The 18,708-nt window shown below is 36.6% G+C and overlaps 1 protein-coding gene and 1 pseudogene across 4 annotated transcripts in view; one reads left to right on the forward strand and one right to left on the reverse strand.

Moving 5' to 3' along the window:
- PCCA (propionyl-CoA carboxylase subunit alpha) overlaps window positions 1–18,708 on the forward strand; it is a 626,991-nt gene that overhangs the window by 177,770 nt on the left and 430,513 nt on the right. The gene's annotated exons all lie outside the window — the stretch shown is intronic.
- Window positions 9,102–9,879, reverse strand: LOC143681513 (ADP-ribosylation factor-like protein 1 pseudogene; annotated as a pseudogene).

An 18,708-nucleotide genomic window follows, 5' to 3' on the forward strand; every position in this document is an offset into this window, starting at 1 on the left:
CTAATATTTGGCTAAATATCTGACATGGCCTTTTACCAATTTACTAGCATAACTATTCTTATTCACTATTTGCAGTTCAATAAATATTAATGACTGTGATGAATGAACAGGAAGTTCTATCATAAAGGATCTTTATCAAGATTCCCTCATGCTAATTTGTGTTATTAAATGATAATTCCCTGCTTATTCTATAAATTTGTAAATAAAATACACAGATAAGTTATATTTGAAAATTGAACTAGAAAGTCATAATTTGCCAACCAAAAAAATACCAATTAATTTTAGTATTCATGAAACAATCAATAATTAAATCAGGAAGAAGTGAAAACAATCTAAATATCTTGACTGTTAGGATATCAAAAATAATCTTTTACCTAAAGTATGAAAGAAAAGCAATTACAACTTCAAAAAGAAATAATTCCTATGGTCAATCTGTATGAGAAAGAATTTAGCAATATGTACTAAATTTAAATGTTAAGTTTCTTACCTTCTTCTTAAGGTATATCTGAAAGAAAAACTAAAATTTGCTTTTGCATTTTTAATAAAAGCGTTATGATATGACTGTTGTTATCTAAAGCTAAAATAATGTAACTAGAAAATGCTAAGTTGAATAATAAATTTAATAGTTTCATTGAAAGAAATTTAACGTTATTTAATAAGATTTTACCAGTATATTTTTTAGTGTTTTAAACATTCAAACCAAAGTACCTTGAAATGTGGAAGGCTAAAAAATCACCCAAATTAGAGTTTAAAGCTTAGTGCTTTAAACTCTAATTTTCTGTGTTATTGCTAAACAAGTTACAGAATTTTCTCTGGGTACCACCTTTATTTTGCTTTTTTTTTTTTCTTGTGAGTGCAACCATTTTAAGCTTATACATGATAAAATTTGTAGAACTAATTCTAGAAATTCTTGCATACCACTTGTAGTCACAGGAGAGACAAGATATCTCATTTGAATTATTAAACTTTAAGAACTTAGAATGAACCTTTCAGCTGCAGATGTTATTGCATCTACATTTCTCTATGCGAAAAAAAAGTTAATAGCCCACTCACGTTTTTATTATCTCTCCTCTTTTTAGTATCATGATCTGCACCAAAGAGTGTAGAATGTTGAAGCTTAAATACCCAGCCTCTTTCTTTATAATCATTAGATTCTGGAAATAGCTATCAGTGCTGATTACAAGGAAATAAATAGAGGAAATCAGATATGCAGAAAAGAAATGGCAGACACTCATAAACTAATCTTCATGGAAGAAAAGAATATTTCCAAAATTAATGTAGAATAGATATTTAAAAATAAAAATTTCCATGATAAAGTTTAGAAAAAATATACAAAGTTGTTAGGGATTTATGCTTTGTTTAAATGTTTTTTATTTCATTAATAAGTACTAATGAAACTCCTTTGCCGTACTAAGTTCCTTTGTCAAAGAACCCTAAAAATTTAATAAGGGCAGTTGAACAATTTTATCTTAAAAATAGGTATGGAAATCACTCCACTGCCAGTAATTAGAAATAGAAAACATTCTATTGCTGTGATGTTAACTTCCTGTAAATGAAAAACAAGGTTTTATATTTAACTGTATTCCTTAAAATGTATTTAACTAGGAAATCTGACTTCTGCCAATTTTTACTATTGGAAAAGTTACTGCTACTCTATTTCCCAAACTAAATACTGTACATGACTGTCATCTGGAAATAATAATGTTACTTGACTGCGTTGTACCAACTAGATATTTAATACAGAATATATATTAGACTAAATGAAATCCAGACTCCAGTAATAATACTGAAAAAGAAAGGCACAAGTTCCTTTGGTTAAACCAAATCACAGTGTACAGTGTACAAAAAAACTACATGATTTGTAAGTTTGTCATTTGGTTTCATGTGAATTTGCAACTAGCATCCTAAACAAATTAAATTTTTAAAAAAAGTGTATTCGTTTAGTATTAAAGAAAAATACAATCTGTGCTTTCCTCCCCTTATCTTTCCCCTGTAACAAATTCCTTTATGTTCTCATCCTAATATATTGCATAAATTGGATTCTTAATTTACCATTAACTGACTAGCAATGAAAGAAAATGACCTCTGGAAATTAGGAGGCTGAGCGCACCCTCTTCTAGGGTTTGTCTTCACTTCCCTTTATTGATGTCTACATTCAGTGTTGAGGAATTAGGATTCATATTCCAGTTGTCTTTAATCATGCATTGTCATATTGGACAGATAGGAATCTCTAGTACCATGTTGAATAGAAGTGGTCATTAATGCTCATCCTTACCTTGTTCTCAATCTTAAAGTCCCAGTCGACTGATATTAATTATACTACAAAACTAGAAATATTTCTCCTTGCTGTATGTTCCATTCTTCTCCTTATCTGTGATTTTCGATGATTAGAACAAAAGGTACCAGTTCAGCTTAAAAAGTAGGAACCAAGATAGATTTCACACATATCTCATAAGCCAAGATGATAGCCTTACCACTTTCATCACGTAATAACTAAGGTGACAAGGAGCCTAAAATTCCTTCCTGGTACTAAACTGAGTTGATCTGTTTTATTTTTTTTAACAACAACAAAAAAAGCCAATCAACGTTGAAGAGGAGTACCAGAGGTGGCCCTGTGGGAAATCAAAAGTGTTTGCATTAAGGCTTCTTTTGTCACATTTAATCATGGTATAATACACTGTGACCAAAAGGCATAATGAATTACAGCCCCTGACATTCAACAAACAGAGTAGCATTCTTTGCCACGTGAGAGTAAAGCAGAGGCAGTAAAAAAGGAAAGGAATTCTCTGTGGTCATTCTTAGTTTCATCATTGATTGAATAAGTAATGTAGTCCTTTATAGAGCTGGTCTCCACTGGTGGTGCAAGGTGGACTAATGTTCTAGTTTGTTACTCAAAGAAGGTAGCCCAAGCTCATCTGTGATTTCAGCAGCATTCATGGCATTGGGTAGACCCTCTGTTTTATTTTGCAAGCACTAGTTCAACTTCAGTGATCATCTCTTCTACCACCATCCTAAACATTTTTCTTGGACCTCATCCACACACTTCCTATTATATCCATACAGAGCAAAAATTGAGTGGTTTGGAAGAAACGATGTCACAAAGGCTGGGTCCTCTGCTGGCTACCCAGGTCAGTCTAACACAGCGAGGAAAGAAGATATTTTTGTACTTCACAGTTTCCATATTGAACCTGTAGTGGCAGTAGTTATCATTTCACTGTTTTTCACTTTGTGCAAAATAGTGGTCTTTACTGAAGCATCACAGCCAGACATGAAATGCATATTTCTTTCTTTTCTTCCCTTTCTCTCTCTGTCTCTTCCCATTCTTTCTTTTCCCTTTCTTTCTTCCCTTTCTTCCCTTCACCCTTTCTTTCTCTCTCCCACCTTTCTTTCCTCCATTGCTCCCTTCCTGTCCCTCACCTCTTCTTTCCATCCTTTCATTTTTTTTCTAATTATTCCCATTTCTTTCTAGTCTAGTCTTCTTTTCTGAAGTGATTTTATTGTTTCATTTCTAATCCTTTCCTGAGTTCTATCTTATTTTCAAGTTTTTCTAATTATGATTCATGCTTTTTTGTGTTTTATGTTATTTTCTTTGTTTTGTGTGGAATAAAAGCAGGTAATGATTTTGATCTGTTGTGTGACATGCCTTTCTGTTGTCATCCTTACCCCACCCCACTTTTTCCCCCTCAAAAGTGCAGGAATGTTTTTTGGGTCCTTATTTTTTTCTTATAAAGGTTGAATTAGATTTGTCCTTGCTTTTCATTTGTTCATTTTAACGTGAAGTTCATTTTCTTCTTTATTTTCTAAAGAGCTATATGTACATTTTATTTATTTTTTTTTTTAAAGAGAGAGGGAGGAAGGGAAGGAAAGACAGAGAGAAGGAAGGAAGGATGGAAGGAAGGGAAACATCTTTAAACATTTTCTTGTTTTATTGTATTTTGTTTGTTCGTTTGTTCTCTACATGGGCTGGGGCCGGGAATTGAACCGAGGTCCTCCGGCATGGCAGGCAAGCACTTTGCCCGCTGAGCCACCGCGGCCCGCCCTATATGTACATTTTAAATCAGTGACATGTGGCCAAGAAGTTTAGTACATAAAGAGAGAGAGCAGGAAAAACTTTATTCTGAGGCCTTCGAATGATGAATTAACTTCATAACCCCCCTTTTTCTTTCAACTATATTCAGTTGATACCCTTTAAAAAAATTTATTTTCTATTATCAAACCGCAACAACATACAAACATGAAAATTCTTTTTTTTCATTAAAAAAATGTTTATTGTGTAATATATATACAAAGCAAAGAAAGAAAAAAGCAGTAGTTTTCAGAGCACTCTTCAAGTAGTTACAGGACAGATGTCAGACTTTGTCATGGACTACCATACCATTATCTCAGATTTTTCCTTCTAGCCTGTCCAGAATATAGGAGGCTAAAAGGAATAAATATTTTTTATCACACAATAGACTTGATTTTTGTGAAAAATACAAACAAGCAGTAATTTCAAAACACATTGCCACATTAGTTGTAGAACATATTTCAGGGTTTGATATGGGCTGCAGTTCCACAATTTTAAGTTTTTACTTCTAGCTGGCCTAAGATACTGGAGACTAAAGGAAATATAAGTATAATGGTTCAGCAGTCATACTCGTTTGTTAAACCCTACCTTCTCTGTATACCTCCACCATCACTTTTGATCTTTCTCCTACTCTTTAGAGGTATTTGGGCATGCCCAATGTAGCTTTTCATGTTGGAAGGGTCAGTCTGTAATATGGGGTTGGGAGATGGGTCTAGCTGATGTTCTGAAGAGGTTTCAGGACTTACCTTGTCTAGCACCATCTGGAGGTTGTAGGTTTATAGAAAGTTACCGTAGGTTTTGGAAACTTTGTAGAATCTTATCTATTTGCCTAGGTATTCTTTAGGATTGGCCAGAATGGGTTTGGTTGGGGTTTTATAAGTTATGATCGGTAGCAATATCTAACTGAAGCTTGCATAAGAGTGATCTCCAGAATAGCCTCTCCACTCTATTTGAACCTCTCAGTGAGCCAAGGATTTATATCTAGCAAAATTGACATTTATCTAACTACAAGGACTTTATGAGTATATCCTGAGGAATCACCTACAGTTCAAACATCAGACAACCAAAATACTTAGAGAGACAGTGCCCTCAGTGGTGATTGCAGTGCTTAGGTTCAATGAGGGTAAAAATGGAGAGACTGTAGTGTCTACCAAGTATATGCCGTGTCTATATGGATAAAATGGAGGGAGAATGGAGAGAAGGCATCCTAAAAAATATTTTTTTAAACTCTTTTCAGCAATCTATTGGTGTTGTTGATAGTATTATTATTATTTTTATTGTTTTATTAGTATAATCAATCAACATACAAACATGAACATTCTTAATGAATGAACATTCCATACTTGGTGTGCAATCAGTGGCTCACAGTATCATCACACAGTTGTATATTCATCACCATGATTATTTCTCAGAACATTTACATCACTGAGATAAAGAAATAAAAAGAAAAAAAGAAAAAACTCATATACACCATACCTCTTAACCCTCCCTTTTATTGACCACTAGGATTTCCCTCAACCCAATTTATTTTAACATTTGTTCTCCGTATTATTTATTTTTAATCCATATTTTTTACTCATCTGCCCATACTGTAAATAAAAAGAGCATCAGAACAAGGTTTTCACAATCACTCAGTCACTTTGGGAAAACTCTGTCATTATACAATCTTAAAAAGAACATGCTACTGGAACACAGCTCTACAGTTTCAGGCACTTCTCTCTAGCCTCTCTAATATACCTTTAACTCAAAAGGGGATATCTTTATAATGTGTAAGAATAACATCCAGTATAACCTCTCGACTCTGTTTGAAATCTCTCAGCCACTGATGCTTTATTTTGTGTCATTTCTCTCTTCCCCCTTTCAGTCGAGAAGGTTTTCTCAGTTGCTTGATGGTGAGTCCCAGCTCATTCTAGGATTTCTGTCCCGTGTTGCCAGGGAGGTTTACACCCCTGGGAGTCATGTCCCATGTAGAGAGAGGTAGGGCAGTGAGTTTGCTTGATGTGTTGGCTGAGATTTAGGCCACATCTGACCAACAAAAGAGGTTCTCTGGGGGTGACTCTTAGGCCTAATTTTATGTTGGCTTAGCCTATCCTTTGTGGGGATGAGTTTCATATGAACAAACCCCAAGATTGAGGGCTCGGCCTATTGATTTTGTTGTCCTCACTGCTTGTGAGAATATCAGGCTTCTCCAAATGGGGAAGTTGAATTTTCCCCTTTTCTCACCATTCTCCCAAGGGGACTTCGCAAACACTTTTTATTCATTGTTCAAATCACTCTGGAATTTATCGGGGTATCACTCTGGATAAACCTACAAAATCTCATGTCCTACTCAAGGTTCCATGTACTAATTGTGTTCAATTAAACTGTCCATATAAGTTAAATTAGGAGATGCTTTAGTCAAAATATAAATTTTGTACCAAATAAACATTTTTTGCTTTAGTCTCACACATAAGTTAAAGTTTTAAAATATGAATTACCATCTGTTTTTAACACCCTGCGATATTGACATTCCTTTGTTCCTCTTCATGCAAAAACATTTTTAAATTTGTACATTTAGTTATTATCATTATGCACTCTAGGCATTCCTAGTTTATACCGTCTCAATCTTTATTATCTAGGTATTATCTAGGTATTTCCTTCTGATTTCATTTGTGCACCCCTCCTCCCTCTATCATTCTCACATTCAGCTTCATTCAGTGTACTAACATTATTGTACTACAGTTAGGTAATATTGTGCTATCCATTTCTGAATTTTTGCAATCAGTCCTGTTGCACAATCTGTATCCCTTCAGCTCCAATACCTATCCTGTTTCTATCTCCTGATGGTCTCTGTTCTTTTTTTGTTTGTTTTTGTTTTTAATCAATAAATATTTATTGAGTACCTACTACATACCAGTGCACCGCATTAGATGCAAGGGATACTAACAGTAAATAAGCATGGTCCCTGCCCTCAAGGAACTTACATTTTCACAATTTAAAGTGCATCTCAGGTATTCGGATAACAGAAGTAATTCTATCACTCTGAATTTTCTTTTTTGTTTTGGAGTTAGTGACCACATGACACAGCAAAACAATGGATCAAAATTATAAGCTAAATTTTAGAGCTCAGAGAAACCTTTGGTATCATTTCTCAAGGCCTCTTGTTTTACTGAAAAGAAATTGAAGGAGTGGCAATTTGTGCCTAGAGCATGTGTTTTGATTTTAATTTTGGTGCTTTGCCCATTATCAGGCTTCTTACAAAACAATACTCAGTAGACATTTATTTTGCAAATATGAACAAATTCCTGGGACACACCTGTACAGTTGTTTCCTGCTAGGCAACAGCCTTCTAATTTATACCCTAGTAAGTATGCACCCTATTACCTCATCCTACTTTGCAATAAACCAGACGAATCAGACTCATCCAAGTACTGACCTTTCCAAGAACTTCATGCCCTCAGCTTTGAAGGCAACGGGTTACGGGCCATCCAGCATAGGCCTGCCCGAGCCTCATTCCCTCAACTTCAGCTCTGCAGTTCCTGAACTGCTGGGGAGAACTCGGCCAGTGAGAGGTAAGCCCAGCCCCTCAGTGTGTCAGTGAACTTATTTTCTGTATGCCCACAGACTGCATCCTGGATGCCAGCTATTTCCCAAACATGCACCACTGACTGGAAGGGGAACCAAGTATCAACTTCAGAGGTGCCATTTCCCAGCTGACAAATATATATCCCACTATTCCAACCGTGAACATATTCTGAGGAGTCACAATGTGCCAGGTACCACACTGGATACAGGGTTGTATAAAAGAAAATGACAGTCTCTGTCCATCAGAAGTGACATGGAAACTATGGAACACTGTGCTATCCCAGAAGTATTAGGCACATGGGAAACTAGTTCTCTTACTCGAAGGACACCATGGGATGAAGCTATCTTCACCAGCCCCCTATTTTTAAAATGTTGGTGGTCCAATTTATTTAATTTAAAAAACTTCCCCTAATTTTAGTAATTACTAAGGACTACATTCTTCTGCCACATCAGTCAATCTTGCGGTGGACAGAGTAGTTTGATAAGCTCCTGTGCATATGAATTCAGTTTGCTTTTTAAATTTATCTGATAGTCTAAAAATAAACTTAATTTTTAAAACCAGGAATATTTAATTTCTCCCTGTAGAACCAATAAGATTTTGACTCTTTACCAATCAAATTTACATGCTTAATTTTAAAAATAAAAAAGTAACACAGTGGAGCCATCTTTTACAATACCTCTTAAGGCAAGCCTTTCTCTTTTAATGTACTTTTTTCTTTAATGTGCTGTGAATGCCATCAAACATATTGTATTGTTTTATTACCTAGCCCACTGATCACCTCTACTATATCAGACAAGTTTATAGATATTACTTCAAAGGTACTGTGATGATTTCAATTAGCACAATTTCATTTTAAGTTGTCAATGTTGCCATTTTCAGGATTATGTGGGGTAGCACTTGGGCGGTATATGGAATAACCTTCTGGCCCTTAAGTCCCACTCTGAACCACCCCACACACACGTACACTAGCATGTGATCTTGGACAAGCCATCAGAAGCTCGGGTCCATATCCCTTAAATGTAGATGTTACAATTTGTCCTACCTACCTCACAGGGTTGCTGTACAGGTTGACTACGTCAGTATATGTTAAACATTTTTTTGAAAACTATGAACTATAAAATGACAATTACAGATAAGTCAGTGAAATTAACCACCAACATAATGATTTCAAATTCATGCATATAATCAAAAGTTTTTAAGTGAATCAGCTTAATAATCAGTTGAATAAATAAAGAATAGTATACACACTGTGATGCTAGTCTACTGAGTCTAATCTTTGGAAGGACTAAATTAATAGTAGAGGGAAAAAATCTGAGTTAAGATATTTATTAGTGTTTATACAAACAAGCTGCAACTACTAATTCAAAAATAAGAGGGCTTCCCCCCCCAAAAAAAGAGTACATTCTTCAATAGAACTGCATTTGAATAAGAATTCCATACAAATAGAATATACACCTTAACATAAGAAAGCAAGGATGGGATCTTTTATATTATACAGAACAGATATTCAGTTGGTTCAACAAGATGAGTTACCCCTCCAACCAAATACTCATTTTTTATATTTATTACAAATGTTGCAGTCAGTCCAGCATATGCCAACAATCATGTAGTTTTAACATTTAGTAGTGTGAAGCACATGGGACTGTTTCCAAAGGGATATGTGACATAACCTTCATTTCAGAGGAGCAGAGAAGCAGGTGGATTACTGTCTGCTCTTTAATGTTCAACTAACCATTCCATTGCCTCATCAAGGCCAGTGCCTTTGGTTGCTGAAGTTTTAAATATTTGCCATTTCCGGTCCTTCAAGGCAGGTAACCCCAGTGAGTTTGCCATCTCTGAGGGAGTCATGGCCTGTTCCATATCTTGCTTATTTGCAAACACCACTAAAATTGCTTTTCTCAGCTCTTCTTCCTCCAACATGGCAACTAACTCTGATTTGGAAATGCCAATTCAGTCTCGGTCACAGCTGTCCACAACATAAATGACTGCACCTGTGTTTGAATAATAACATCTCCAGTTTGGTCTGATACTTGTCTGTCCTCCTAAATCCCAGACTTGGAATTTAAGGTTTTTATATGTTACTGTCTCAACATTAAATCCGATAGTAGGAATAGTAGTAACAACTTCTCCAACCTGTAACCTGTACAAAATAGTGGTTTTTCCTGCTCCATCTAATCCCAAAATCAAAATTCTCATTTCCGGGGTTCCAAACAGACTGGAAAAAAATACTTGAGAAAAAGCCACCCATGGCGCAGCGCCGGTCCGCACTCGCCGGTCCGCACTCGCCGATCCGCAGAGGTGGGCCCGGCCTCGGCAGCGACGCCTGTGCGGGCCTCTGCGCCGCCACCGCAGCTCCCGTGCCTCCCGCGCCGGCTGGCAGGCGGTTTCCCCCCCTGGTCTCTGTTCTTAACTGAAATTCTCCAAGTTCATTCACTAATGTCAGTTCATATTAGTAAGACCATACTGTATTTGTCCTTTTGTTTCTGATTAATCTCACTCAACATAATGTCCTCAAGGTCCATCCGTGTTGTTACATACTTCATAATTTTATTGTTTTGCAGCTGCATATAATATTCCATCATATGTATATACCACAGCTTGTTTAGCCACTCTTCTGTTGATGGACATTTTGGATGTTTCCATCTCTTCACAATTGTAAATAATGCTGCTATAAACATTGGTATGCAAATGTCGGTTTGTGTCCTTGCCCTCATGTCCTCTGAGTAGATACCTAGCAATGGTATTGCCCGATCATTTGGCAATTCTATACTTAGGTTCCTGAGGAACTGCCAACCTCCCTACCACAGTGATTGTACCATTTTACATTCCCATCAACAGTGGATAAGTGTGCTTCTTTCTCTACATCCTCTCCACTACTTGTCATTTTCTGTTTTTATTGATAATGGCCATTCTGGTGGGTGTGAAATGATATCTCATTGTGGTTTTGATTCGCATTTCCTTAATAGCCAGGGAAGTTGAGCATCTCTTCATATGTCTTTTAGCCATTTGTGTTTCCTCTCCTAAGAAGTATCTGTTCATGTCTTTTGCCTATTTTGTAATTGGTTTATTTGTCTTTTTGTTGTTGAGTTGAGCAGTCTCTTTATATATTCTGGATACTAGACCCTTACCTGATATATCATTTCCAAATATTGTCTCCCATTATGTAGGCTGTCTTTTTAATTTCTTGACAGAGGTCTTTGTTGCAAAAAGTGTTTAATTTTGAGGAGTTACCATTTATCTATTTCTTTCTTCAGTGCTCATGCTTTGGGTGTAAGGTCTAGGAAACTGCCTCCTATTATAAGATTTATAAGCCATTTCCCTATATTTTCTCCTAAATGTTTTATGGTTTTAGATCTAATGTTTAAGTCTCTGATACATTTTGAGTTAATTTTTTATAGGGTGTGAGATAGGGGTTCTCTTTCATTCTTTTGCATGTGGGTATCCAGATGCCTTATCAAAGATCAATTGTCCATAGGTGTGGGGGTCTATATCTGAATACTGTATTCAATTTCTTTGGTCAGTATATCTATCTTTATGTCAGTATCATGCTATTTTGACCACTGTAGCTTCGTAATATGCCTTAAAGTCAGGTAATGTGAGATCTCTGACTTCATTTTTCTTTCTCAGGATATTTTTAGCTATTTGGGGCAGCCTGCCCTTTGAAATAAATTTGGTTATTCATTTTTCTATTTCTGAAAATTAAGATTTTTGGATTTTAATTGGTATTGCATTGAATCTATAAATCAATTTAGGTAGAATTGATATCTTAATGATATTTCCCTCTGTCTACTCCAGTATACCAGAAAACAGAAAGGAACATTTATATGATTCAGTAATCAAAATTATCGCTTAAATCCAGATTTGTCAGTTACAGTCAGGCCCCATGTTGTCAGGGAGATTTTCATCCCTGAATGGCTTGTCCCACATAATGGGGAGGGCAGTGATTTTCCTTGCAGAGTTGGGCTAAGAGAGAGTGAGAGAGGCCACATTTGAGCAACAAAGAGGCTTCCTGGAAGCAGCACTTAAGCCTTGTTATGAGTAGTCTTAGCTTCAAACCTACAGAAATAATATTGTTTCATAAGAGCAAGCCTCAAAATCCAGAGCTTGGCCTATTTTCTTGGGAATCCCCAATGGTTGGGAGGACTAGGGTTTCCCAGATGGGAGAGTTTAATAGTTCCGTGTGTGTGTGTGTGTGTGTGTTTGTGTGTGTGTGTTTGTTTCCCCCTTCAGATCCTCAAGGGACTCTGCCAGTACTTTTTAATTATCAGCCCACCATAGTCTAAGATGTATCCTGACACTACACCAAGCCATAGAGACTTATAAGGCCTCATTCCTGGTCTAGACTCCAGGAAACTGCACTGTCTAAATGAGCTATCTGGAGAGGCTGTTTCAGACTTTGTGTTACAGAAGATTTAGGTTCTAGAGATAATAAACCTCTCTGCCTTTGATCTCATACAGTAGCTGAAGGTCTAGAGTACCTGCATTCTAATTTATCTTAGACCCAGGCAGATTGGCTTTGTTTTAAACTCTTAATTGAGGCTTGATCTCCTTCTTGATTACTTCAGCTGTTACATAGCTGTGTTCACTTTCAGGTCTGCAGGGCTCCATTTCTGGGACTCAGCTGTCACAGAGCTACTCAAAGTTCCAGGGAAATACCAGCTGATACGCATATAGCTTTGTGTCTTAGAATTCAGAAATGTACCCACTACTTCAGACCAAATGTCGCTGCTATAAGGGCCCACTCTCCAGGCTCTCATTTACTTATTTTTTATTTTTGAAGTTTTTTTTTTTTATTATGTAATGTAACTGTGCTGATTTGAAAAGATTTATGTACCTTAGAAGAGCCATGTTTTAATCCTAATCAGTCCTGTAGGAGCGACGGTTTCTTCCAATCCCTATTCAGTACTATAGATTGGAAACTTGATTAGGTTATCCACATGGGAGATGTGACTCATTCAATTGTGAGTATTAAACTTGATTAGATGGAGACGGGTTTCTACTCATTCTACGTGGGTCTTGATTAGTTTACTGGCATCCTATAAAAGAGGAGATATTTTGGAGAGAGTTCCCTTTTGAGAACGAGGAGAGACCCACAGAACCACGACAGAATGAGGAGAGAACTGCAGGGTCCATGAACCAATGACCTTTGGAAATAAAGAAGGAAAACACCTCTTGGGGAGCTTCATGAAGCAAGAGGCCTAGAGAGATGGCTAGCTGGTGCTGCCATGTTCGCCGTGTGCCCTTCCAGCTGAGAGAGAAATGCTGAACATCATCAGCCTTCTTGAACAAGGCATCTTTCCTTGAATGCCTTAGATTGGACATTTCTCTGTGTTTTAATCTGGGCAGTTTCACAGCTTTAGAACTATAAACTAGCAACGTATTAAATTCCCCTTTTAAAAAGCCGTTCCACTTCTGGTATATTGCATTCTGGCAGCTGGCAAACTAGAACAATAACATATATACAAAAAAGCAATAAATATCCAAGTACATTTTAATACATAGTTAGAGAACAGATTTGAAAGTTTGGTGTGGATTATAGTTCCACGATTTTTTATTATTTCTAGCTGCTCCAAGACACTGGAGACCAACAGATACATCAGTATAATGATTCAGCATACTCAGTTGTTAATCCTATCTTCTCTGTTATACTTCTCCTTTTCTTATTTTTTTCTTTGTATAAGTATTTTCTGAGAGAGACATCAGCGTATTTACCCTTTTGTTTCTGGCCCATTCTGCACAACCTATTGTTCCCAAGGTGCCCCTCAGCAGCCCTCCTTTTTTTAGCCTTATCAGATTCCATCATATAAATGTATCACTGGTCGCCATTGCATTTATCAGTCATTGTATCCTCCAGCTTCCTCCATCTATTGGGCATTGTGGATAATATCCAAAATATACAAATCTTATCATGTCTTGTATTATCTTTGGTTGTACAATCAGCAGCACTCTCCAATTTTAGACAGTTTTCATTAGTTCATAATGACAAAGAATTGGCTAACATAACATCACCAGCTATCGAATCAAAACTACCTCTTATTACTTGTCCCTCCTCCCCTAGTTAGTTGCCCCTTGTAGTGCTGTGGTACTGTTGATGTCTTCCTGTTAACTTTTCGCTATAGCATGCATTTTTAGTTTTCCCCTTAAATCCCTCTACCATTGACTCCTTGCCTACTGTCAAACCACTGAAATATTTCATGTGAGATCTTACTTATATATTAATCATTTGGATACATGGGACTGTACATCCCTTTTCAGTCATATTCACCTTCAATATAGCAATGTTAGTTATATACCCACTAATCAGTTATCATCACTTCTATCTGTTCCCTTTTGTTTAAATTCAATCTCTCTGGGTAGCCTTTCCTCTGTCTATAGCTTTTGTGTACAGGTCTGCTGTATTCTAGATCTGTTAAACCTCTGAGATTACCTTTACCAGAGTCATAATAGTGAATTCATACAGTATCTGTTCTTTTGTGACTGATTTATTTCACTCAGCGTTATGTTCTCAAGGTTCATCCACATTGTCATATGCTTCAGAACATCATTTCGTCTTACAGTTGCATAATATTCATCATATGGATACACCATTGTTCTAGTTTGCTAGCTGCCAGAATGCAATATACCAGAAACGGAATGGCTTTTAAAAAGGGGAATTTAATAAGTTGCTAGTTTACAGTTCTAAGGTCGAAAAAATGTCCCAGTTACAACAGGTCTATAGATATGTCCAATCAAAGGCATCTAGGGAAAGATACCTTGGTTCAAGAAGGCCGATGAAGTTCAGGGTTTCTTTCTCAAATGAGAAAGCATGTGGCAAACACAGTCAGGGCTTCTCTCTCATCTGGAAGGGTACATGGCGAACACGGTGTCCATCTGGTAGCTTTCTCTTCTGCTTCGTGGTGCTGCAGCATTCTCTGCTCTCTCTGAATCTCTCATTCTCCAAAGTGCTTCCTCTTTCACAGGACCCCAGCAAACCCATCAAGACCCACCCAAATGGGTGGAGACATGATGTCACCCAATCCAGTTTAACAACTACTCTCGACTAAATCACATCATCCAGGGAGACGATCTGATCACCGTTTCAAACATATAGTATTGAATAGGGATTATTCCACCTTTATGAAATGGGATTTTGATTAAAACATGGATTTTTAGGGGACATACTTCCTTTCAAACCAGCATAACCATGTTTTGTTTATACATTCATCTGTTGTTGGGCATTTGGATTGTTTCCATCTTTTGGCTCTCGTGAGTAGTGCCTCTGTGAACATCAGTGTGCAAATGTCTGTCTATGTCATTGACCTCCCCAACTCTAGGTATATACTGAGTCATGGTTTGGCAGGTCACAGGGCAAATCAATATTTAGTTTTCTTAGGAATTTCCAAACTGTCTTCCACAGTGGGCTGCACCTTTATACATGCCCTCCAATGGTGAAGAAGTGTTCCCATTTCTCTACATGCTCTCCAACATTTGTAGCTTTCTGTTTTTTAATAGCAGCATTCTTACAGATGTGGGTATAGGAGGTGATATCTCATTGTCATCCTAATTTGCTTTTCCCTTATAGCAAATGAAAATGAGCATCTCTTCACATGCTTTTTTAGCCATCTGTATTTAGTCTTCAGAAAAATGTATATTCATTTCTTCTACCCATTTTATAATTGGGTTGTTTGTTCTTTTGTTGTTGGGCTGTGTAATTTCTTTATGTACACAGGATATAAAGCCTTTATCTGATATGTGGTTTCCAAATATTTTCTCCCATTGAGTTGGCTGCCTCTTCACCTTTTTAACAAAGTGTCTTGAGGCACAGAAGCTCTTGATCTTAATGCGTTTCCATTTGTCTATTTTTTCTTTCATACTTGTGCTTTAGGTGTAGTTTCAAAGGCTTCCTCGTATTATTAGATCTTGAAGATGTTTCTCTGCATTTTTATGACACTGGCTCTTACATTCAGGTCTTTGATCCGTTTTGAATTAATTTTTATATAAGGTGTAAGGTAGGGGTCCTCTTTCATTCTTTTGGCTATTGATATCCACTTATCCTATGCCCATTTATTGAAAAGAGTTTTTCTGTTCCAGTTCAGTGAATTTGGTGGCCTTATCAAAGATCAAATGTCTGTAAATTTGGTGGTCTGTTTTTGCACTTTTGATTCTATTCTGTTGGTTGATCCTTCTAGCTTTGTGCTACTACCATGCTGTTTTGATCACTGTGGCTTTATAATCTTTAAAGTCTAGAAATGATAATTCTCTCACTTCATTCTTCTCTTTTTTGGATATCTTTAGCTGTTCGGGGTTTCTTTCCCTTCCATATAAATTTGATAACCAGCTTTTCCACGTCTTCAGTGTAGGTTAGGATTTTGGTTGGTGTTGCATTGAATCTGTAAATAAGTTTGAGTAGAATTGACACCTTAATGACATTTAACCTTCCTGTCCATGAGCATGGAATGTCTTTCCCTCTATTTAGGATATTTTTAATCTCTTTTAGCAATCTTTTGTAATTTTTTTTGTGTATCAGTCCTAGACATCCCCGTTTAGGCCTATTCCTCAATACCTGATTCTTTTAGTTGCAATTTTGAATGAAATTGTTTTCCTTTATTCTCTGCTGAGATATGTCATTGCTTGTGTATAGAAGAAACCTTACTGAGGTTTGTCATTAGTCTTGTATCCTCTCACTTTGCTGAATTTTTAAAATTAGCTCAAGTAGCTTTGCCATAGATTTCTGAGGGCTTTTTAAATATAGTATCATGTCATCTGCAGATAATCAAAAGTTTTACTTCTTCTTTTCCTATTTAGATGCCTTTTATTTCTTTCTCTGTCTAATCACTCCAGCTGAGACTTCTAATACAATGTTGACTAATAATGGTGACAGTGGGCATCCTTTTCTTGTTCCTGATATTAAGGGGAATACTTTCAGTCTCTCACCATTAAGTATAATGCTGGCTATGGGTTTTTTATATATGCTGTTTATGATATTGGGAAAGTTTCCTTCGATTCCTATCTTTTGAAGTGTTTTTATCAGGAAAGGATGCTGCGTGTTGTTGCATGCATTTTCAGCATCAATTAGTATGATCATGTGATTTTTTTCCCTTTCAATTTTTTTATGCACTATATTAAAAACCAAAAATCTGGGCCATTTGTACAGTTCAATAGTTTCTTCATGGCTATTTCTCCTATTTGACCTGGATTTTTGCTTCAAGTAGAAATTCAAAGTATATATATGCTCAAAGTATATATATATATATTTTAAGAAATCTGTATTTATATAGCTTTTGTCATCTTTCTAAGAATAAATTATTTATCATTGTGGTAGTTAGGTTCAGGTGTCAACTTGGCCAGGTGAAGGTACCTAGTTCTGTTCCTGTGGGCATGAGCCAATGGTACGTGAACCTCATCTGTTGCACATTACATCTGCAGTTGGCTAGGAGGCGTGCCTGCTGCAATGAATGATGTTTGATTTAATTGTCTGATGCTTAAATGAGAGAGCTCAAGGTAGCACAGCCCAAGCAGCTCAGCATACCTCTTCTCAGCACTCGCAGCTCAGCCTGGGTCTTTGGAGATCACCCTGGGGAAAGAAATCACCGTGGGGAAAGTTGTTGGAACCCAGAGGCTGGAGAGAAGGCTAGCAGAGATCACCCCAGGCCTTCCCACATAAGAAAGAGCCTCAGTTGAAAGTTAGCTGCCTTTCCTCTGAAGAAGAATGCGTTAACTAAATAAATCCCCTTTTATTAAAAGCCAATCCGTCTCTGGCGTGTCACGTTCTGGCAGTTAGCAAACTAGAACAATCATATATTTCACTTTTTTACAAATGGCAATTATTTTTGGCCTTCAATCTCAACATAAAAGCCTCTTATAAATTATATTTCTCCAGATACCTCTCTAAGCAAGTACTTTTCCCCATTCTGTTATCAAATCTTTGTCTAGACTATAAAATCACATAATTTAGAAAATGAATGGAATTTTGGAGCAGTGATTTGCACTTTGATTATTTCTTGTTTTTGAATCACTATTAAAGTATTTGTCCAGTGATTGTGAAACACTAAATAACCTTGTCTTTCATTGGAAAAATTGTAAATTTATTTACATTAGGTTATGTTTTTTATTTATGAGAAATTCAAAAGGCCCTCAAAAAGGATATGTTTAGAAATAAATTTTATTACTGTGGCATGTGAAAAAGACTTGGTGGTGAGTAAGAGAAATTGATAATTAGTTGTATAATAATAGATACAAGATTAGTAGAAGAGTATCAAAAGAGTAGAGAGATTTTGGATATAAGTTTTAAATGTTTTGGATATAAGTTTTAAATGACACAGTTGACTCCAGTTAGGGGCTTTTGAAACCTGTTCCAGCTCCCTGCAGATTGCCACGCTGTCTTACCCTATCCTGATCCTTGACAGTTTGTCACTAAATTATGGGAGTCTGAAGTTAGGAGGTTGTTTCTCATTTTGTTTTAATTGCATTTAAAGGCTAACCTAGGGAGAAACACTACCAAAGTCAGTAGATAAAAATGCAACTTATTCCTTAAAACATTTGTTTTAGTAGTTTCCCAACTTACTATTGGCAATTTTCTTTCGTGTTGCATGGGGCAAAGAATAATCACTAAATATTTTTCTTTCTTCTTCTTCTTTTTTTTTTTTTTTTGGCATGGGCAGGCTCCAGAAATCCAACCTGGGTCTCTGGCATGGCAGCCAGAACTCAGCCACTGAACTGCCATTGCCCACCCAAATCACTAAATATTTTATATGAATTCTATTCTTGATAATTTCGATATCAATCAAATGGTGTGAGTTCTGCCCATTATGTTCAAATGGCCAATTCCTGAGACCCCAGGGTTTCAAAGAGAGAGTTTATGGCTAGGTATAAAGCAAGAGATCAGATGACCTATTGGCCTAAAAAGCTTTCTGCTCAAACTCTATTTGAGTGGCTAGTGGGAAGCGCCTGAAACTGTAGAGCTGTGTTCTAGTAGCCATGTTTCTTGAAGATGATTGTATAATGATATAACTTTTCAGTGTGAATGTGTCACACTTGTGTCTGATGCTTCTTTTATCTATGGTATGGGCATTTGAGTAAAAAATATGGATAAAAAATC

This window comes from Tamandua tetradactyla, chromosome 4 (genome assembly GCF_023851605.1).
Source record: "Tamandua tetradactyla isolate mTamTet1 chromosome 4, mTamTet1.pri, whole genome shotgun sequence".
NCBI lineage: Eukaryota > Metazoa > Chordata > Mammalia > Pilosa > Myrmecophagidae > Tamandua > Tamandua tetradactyla.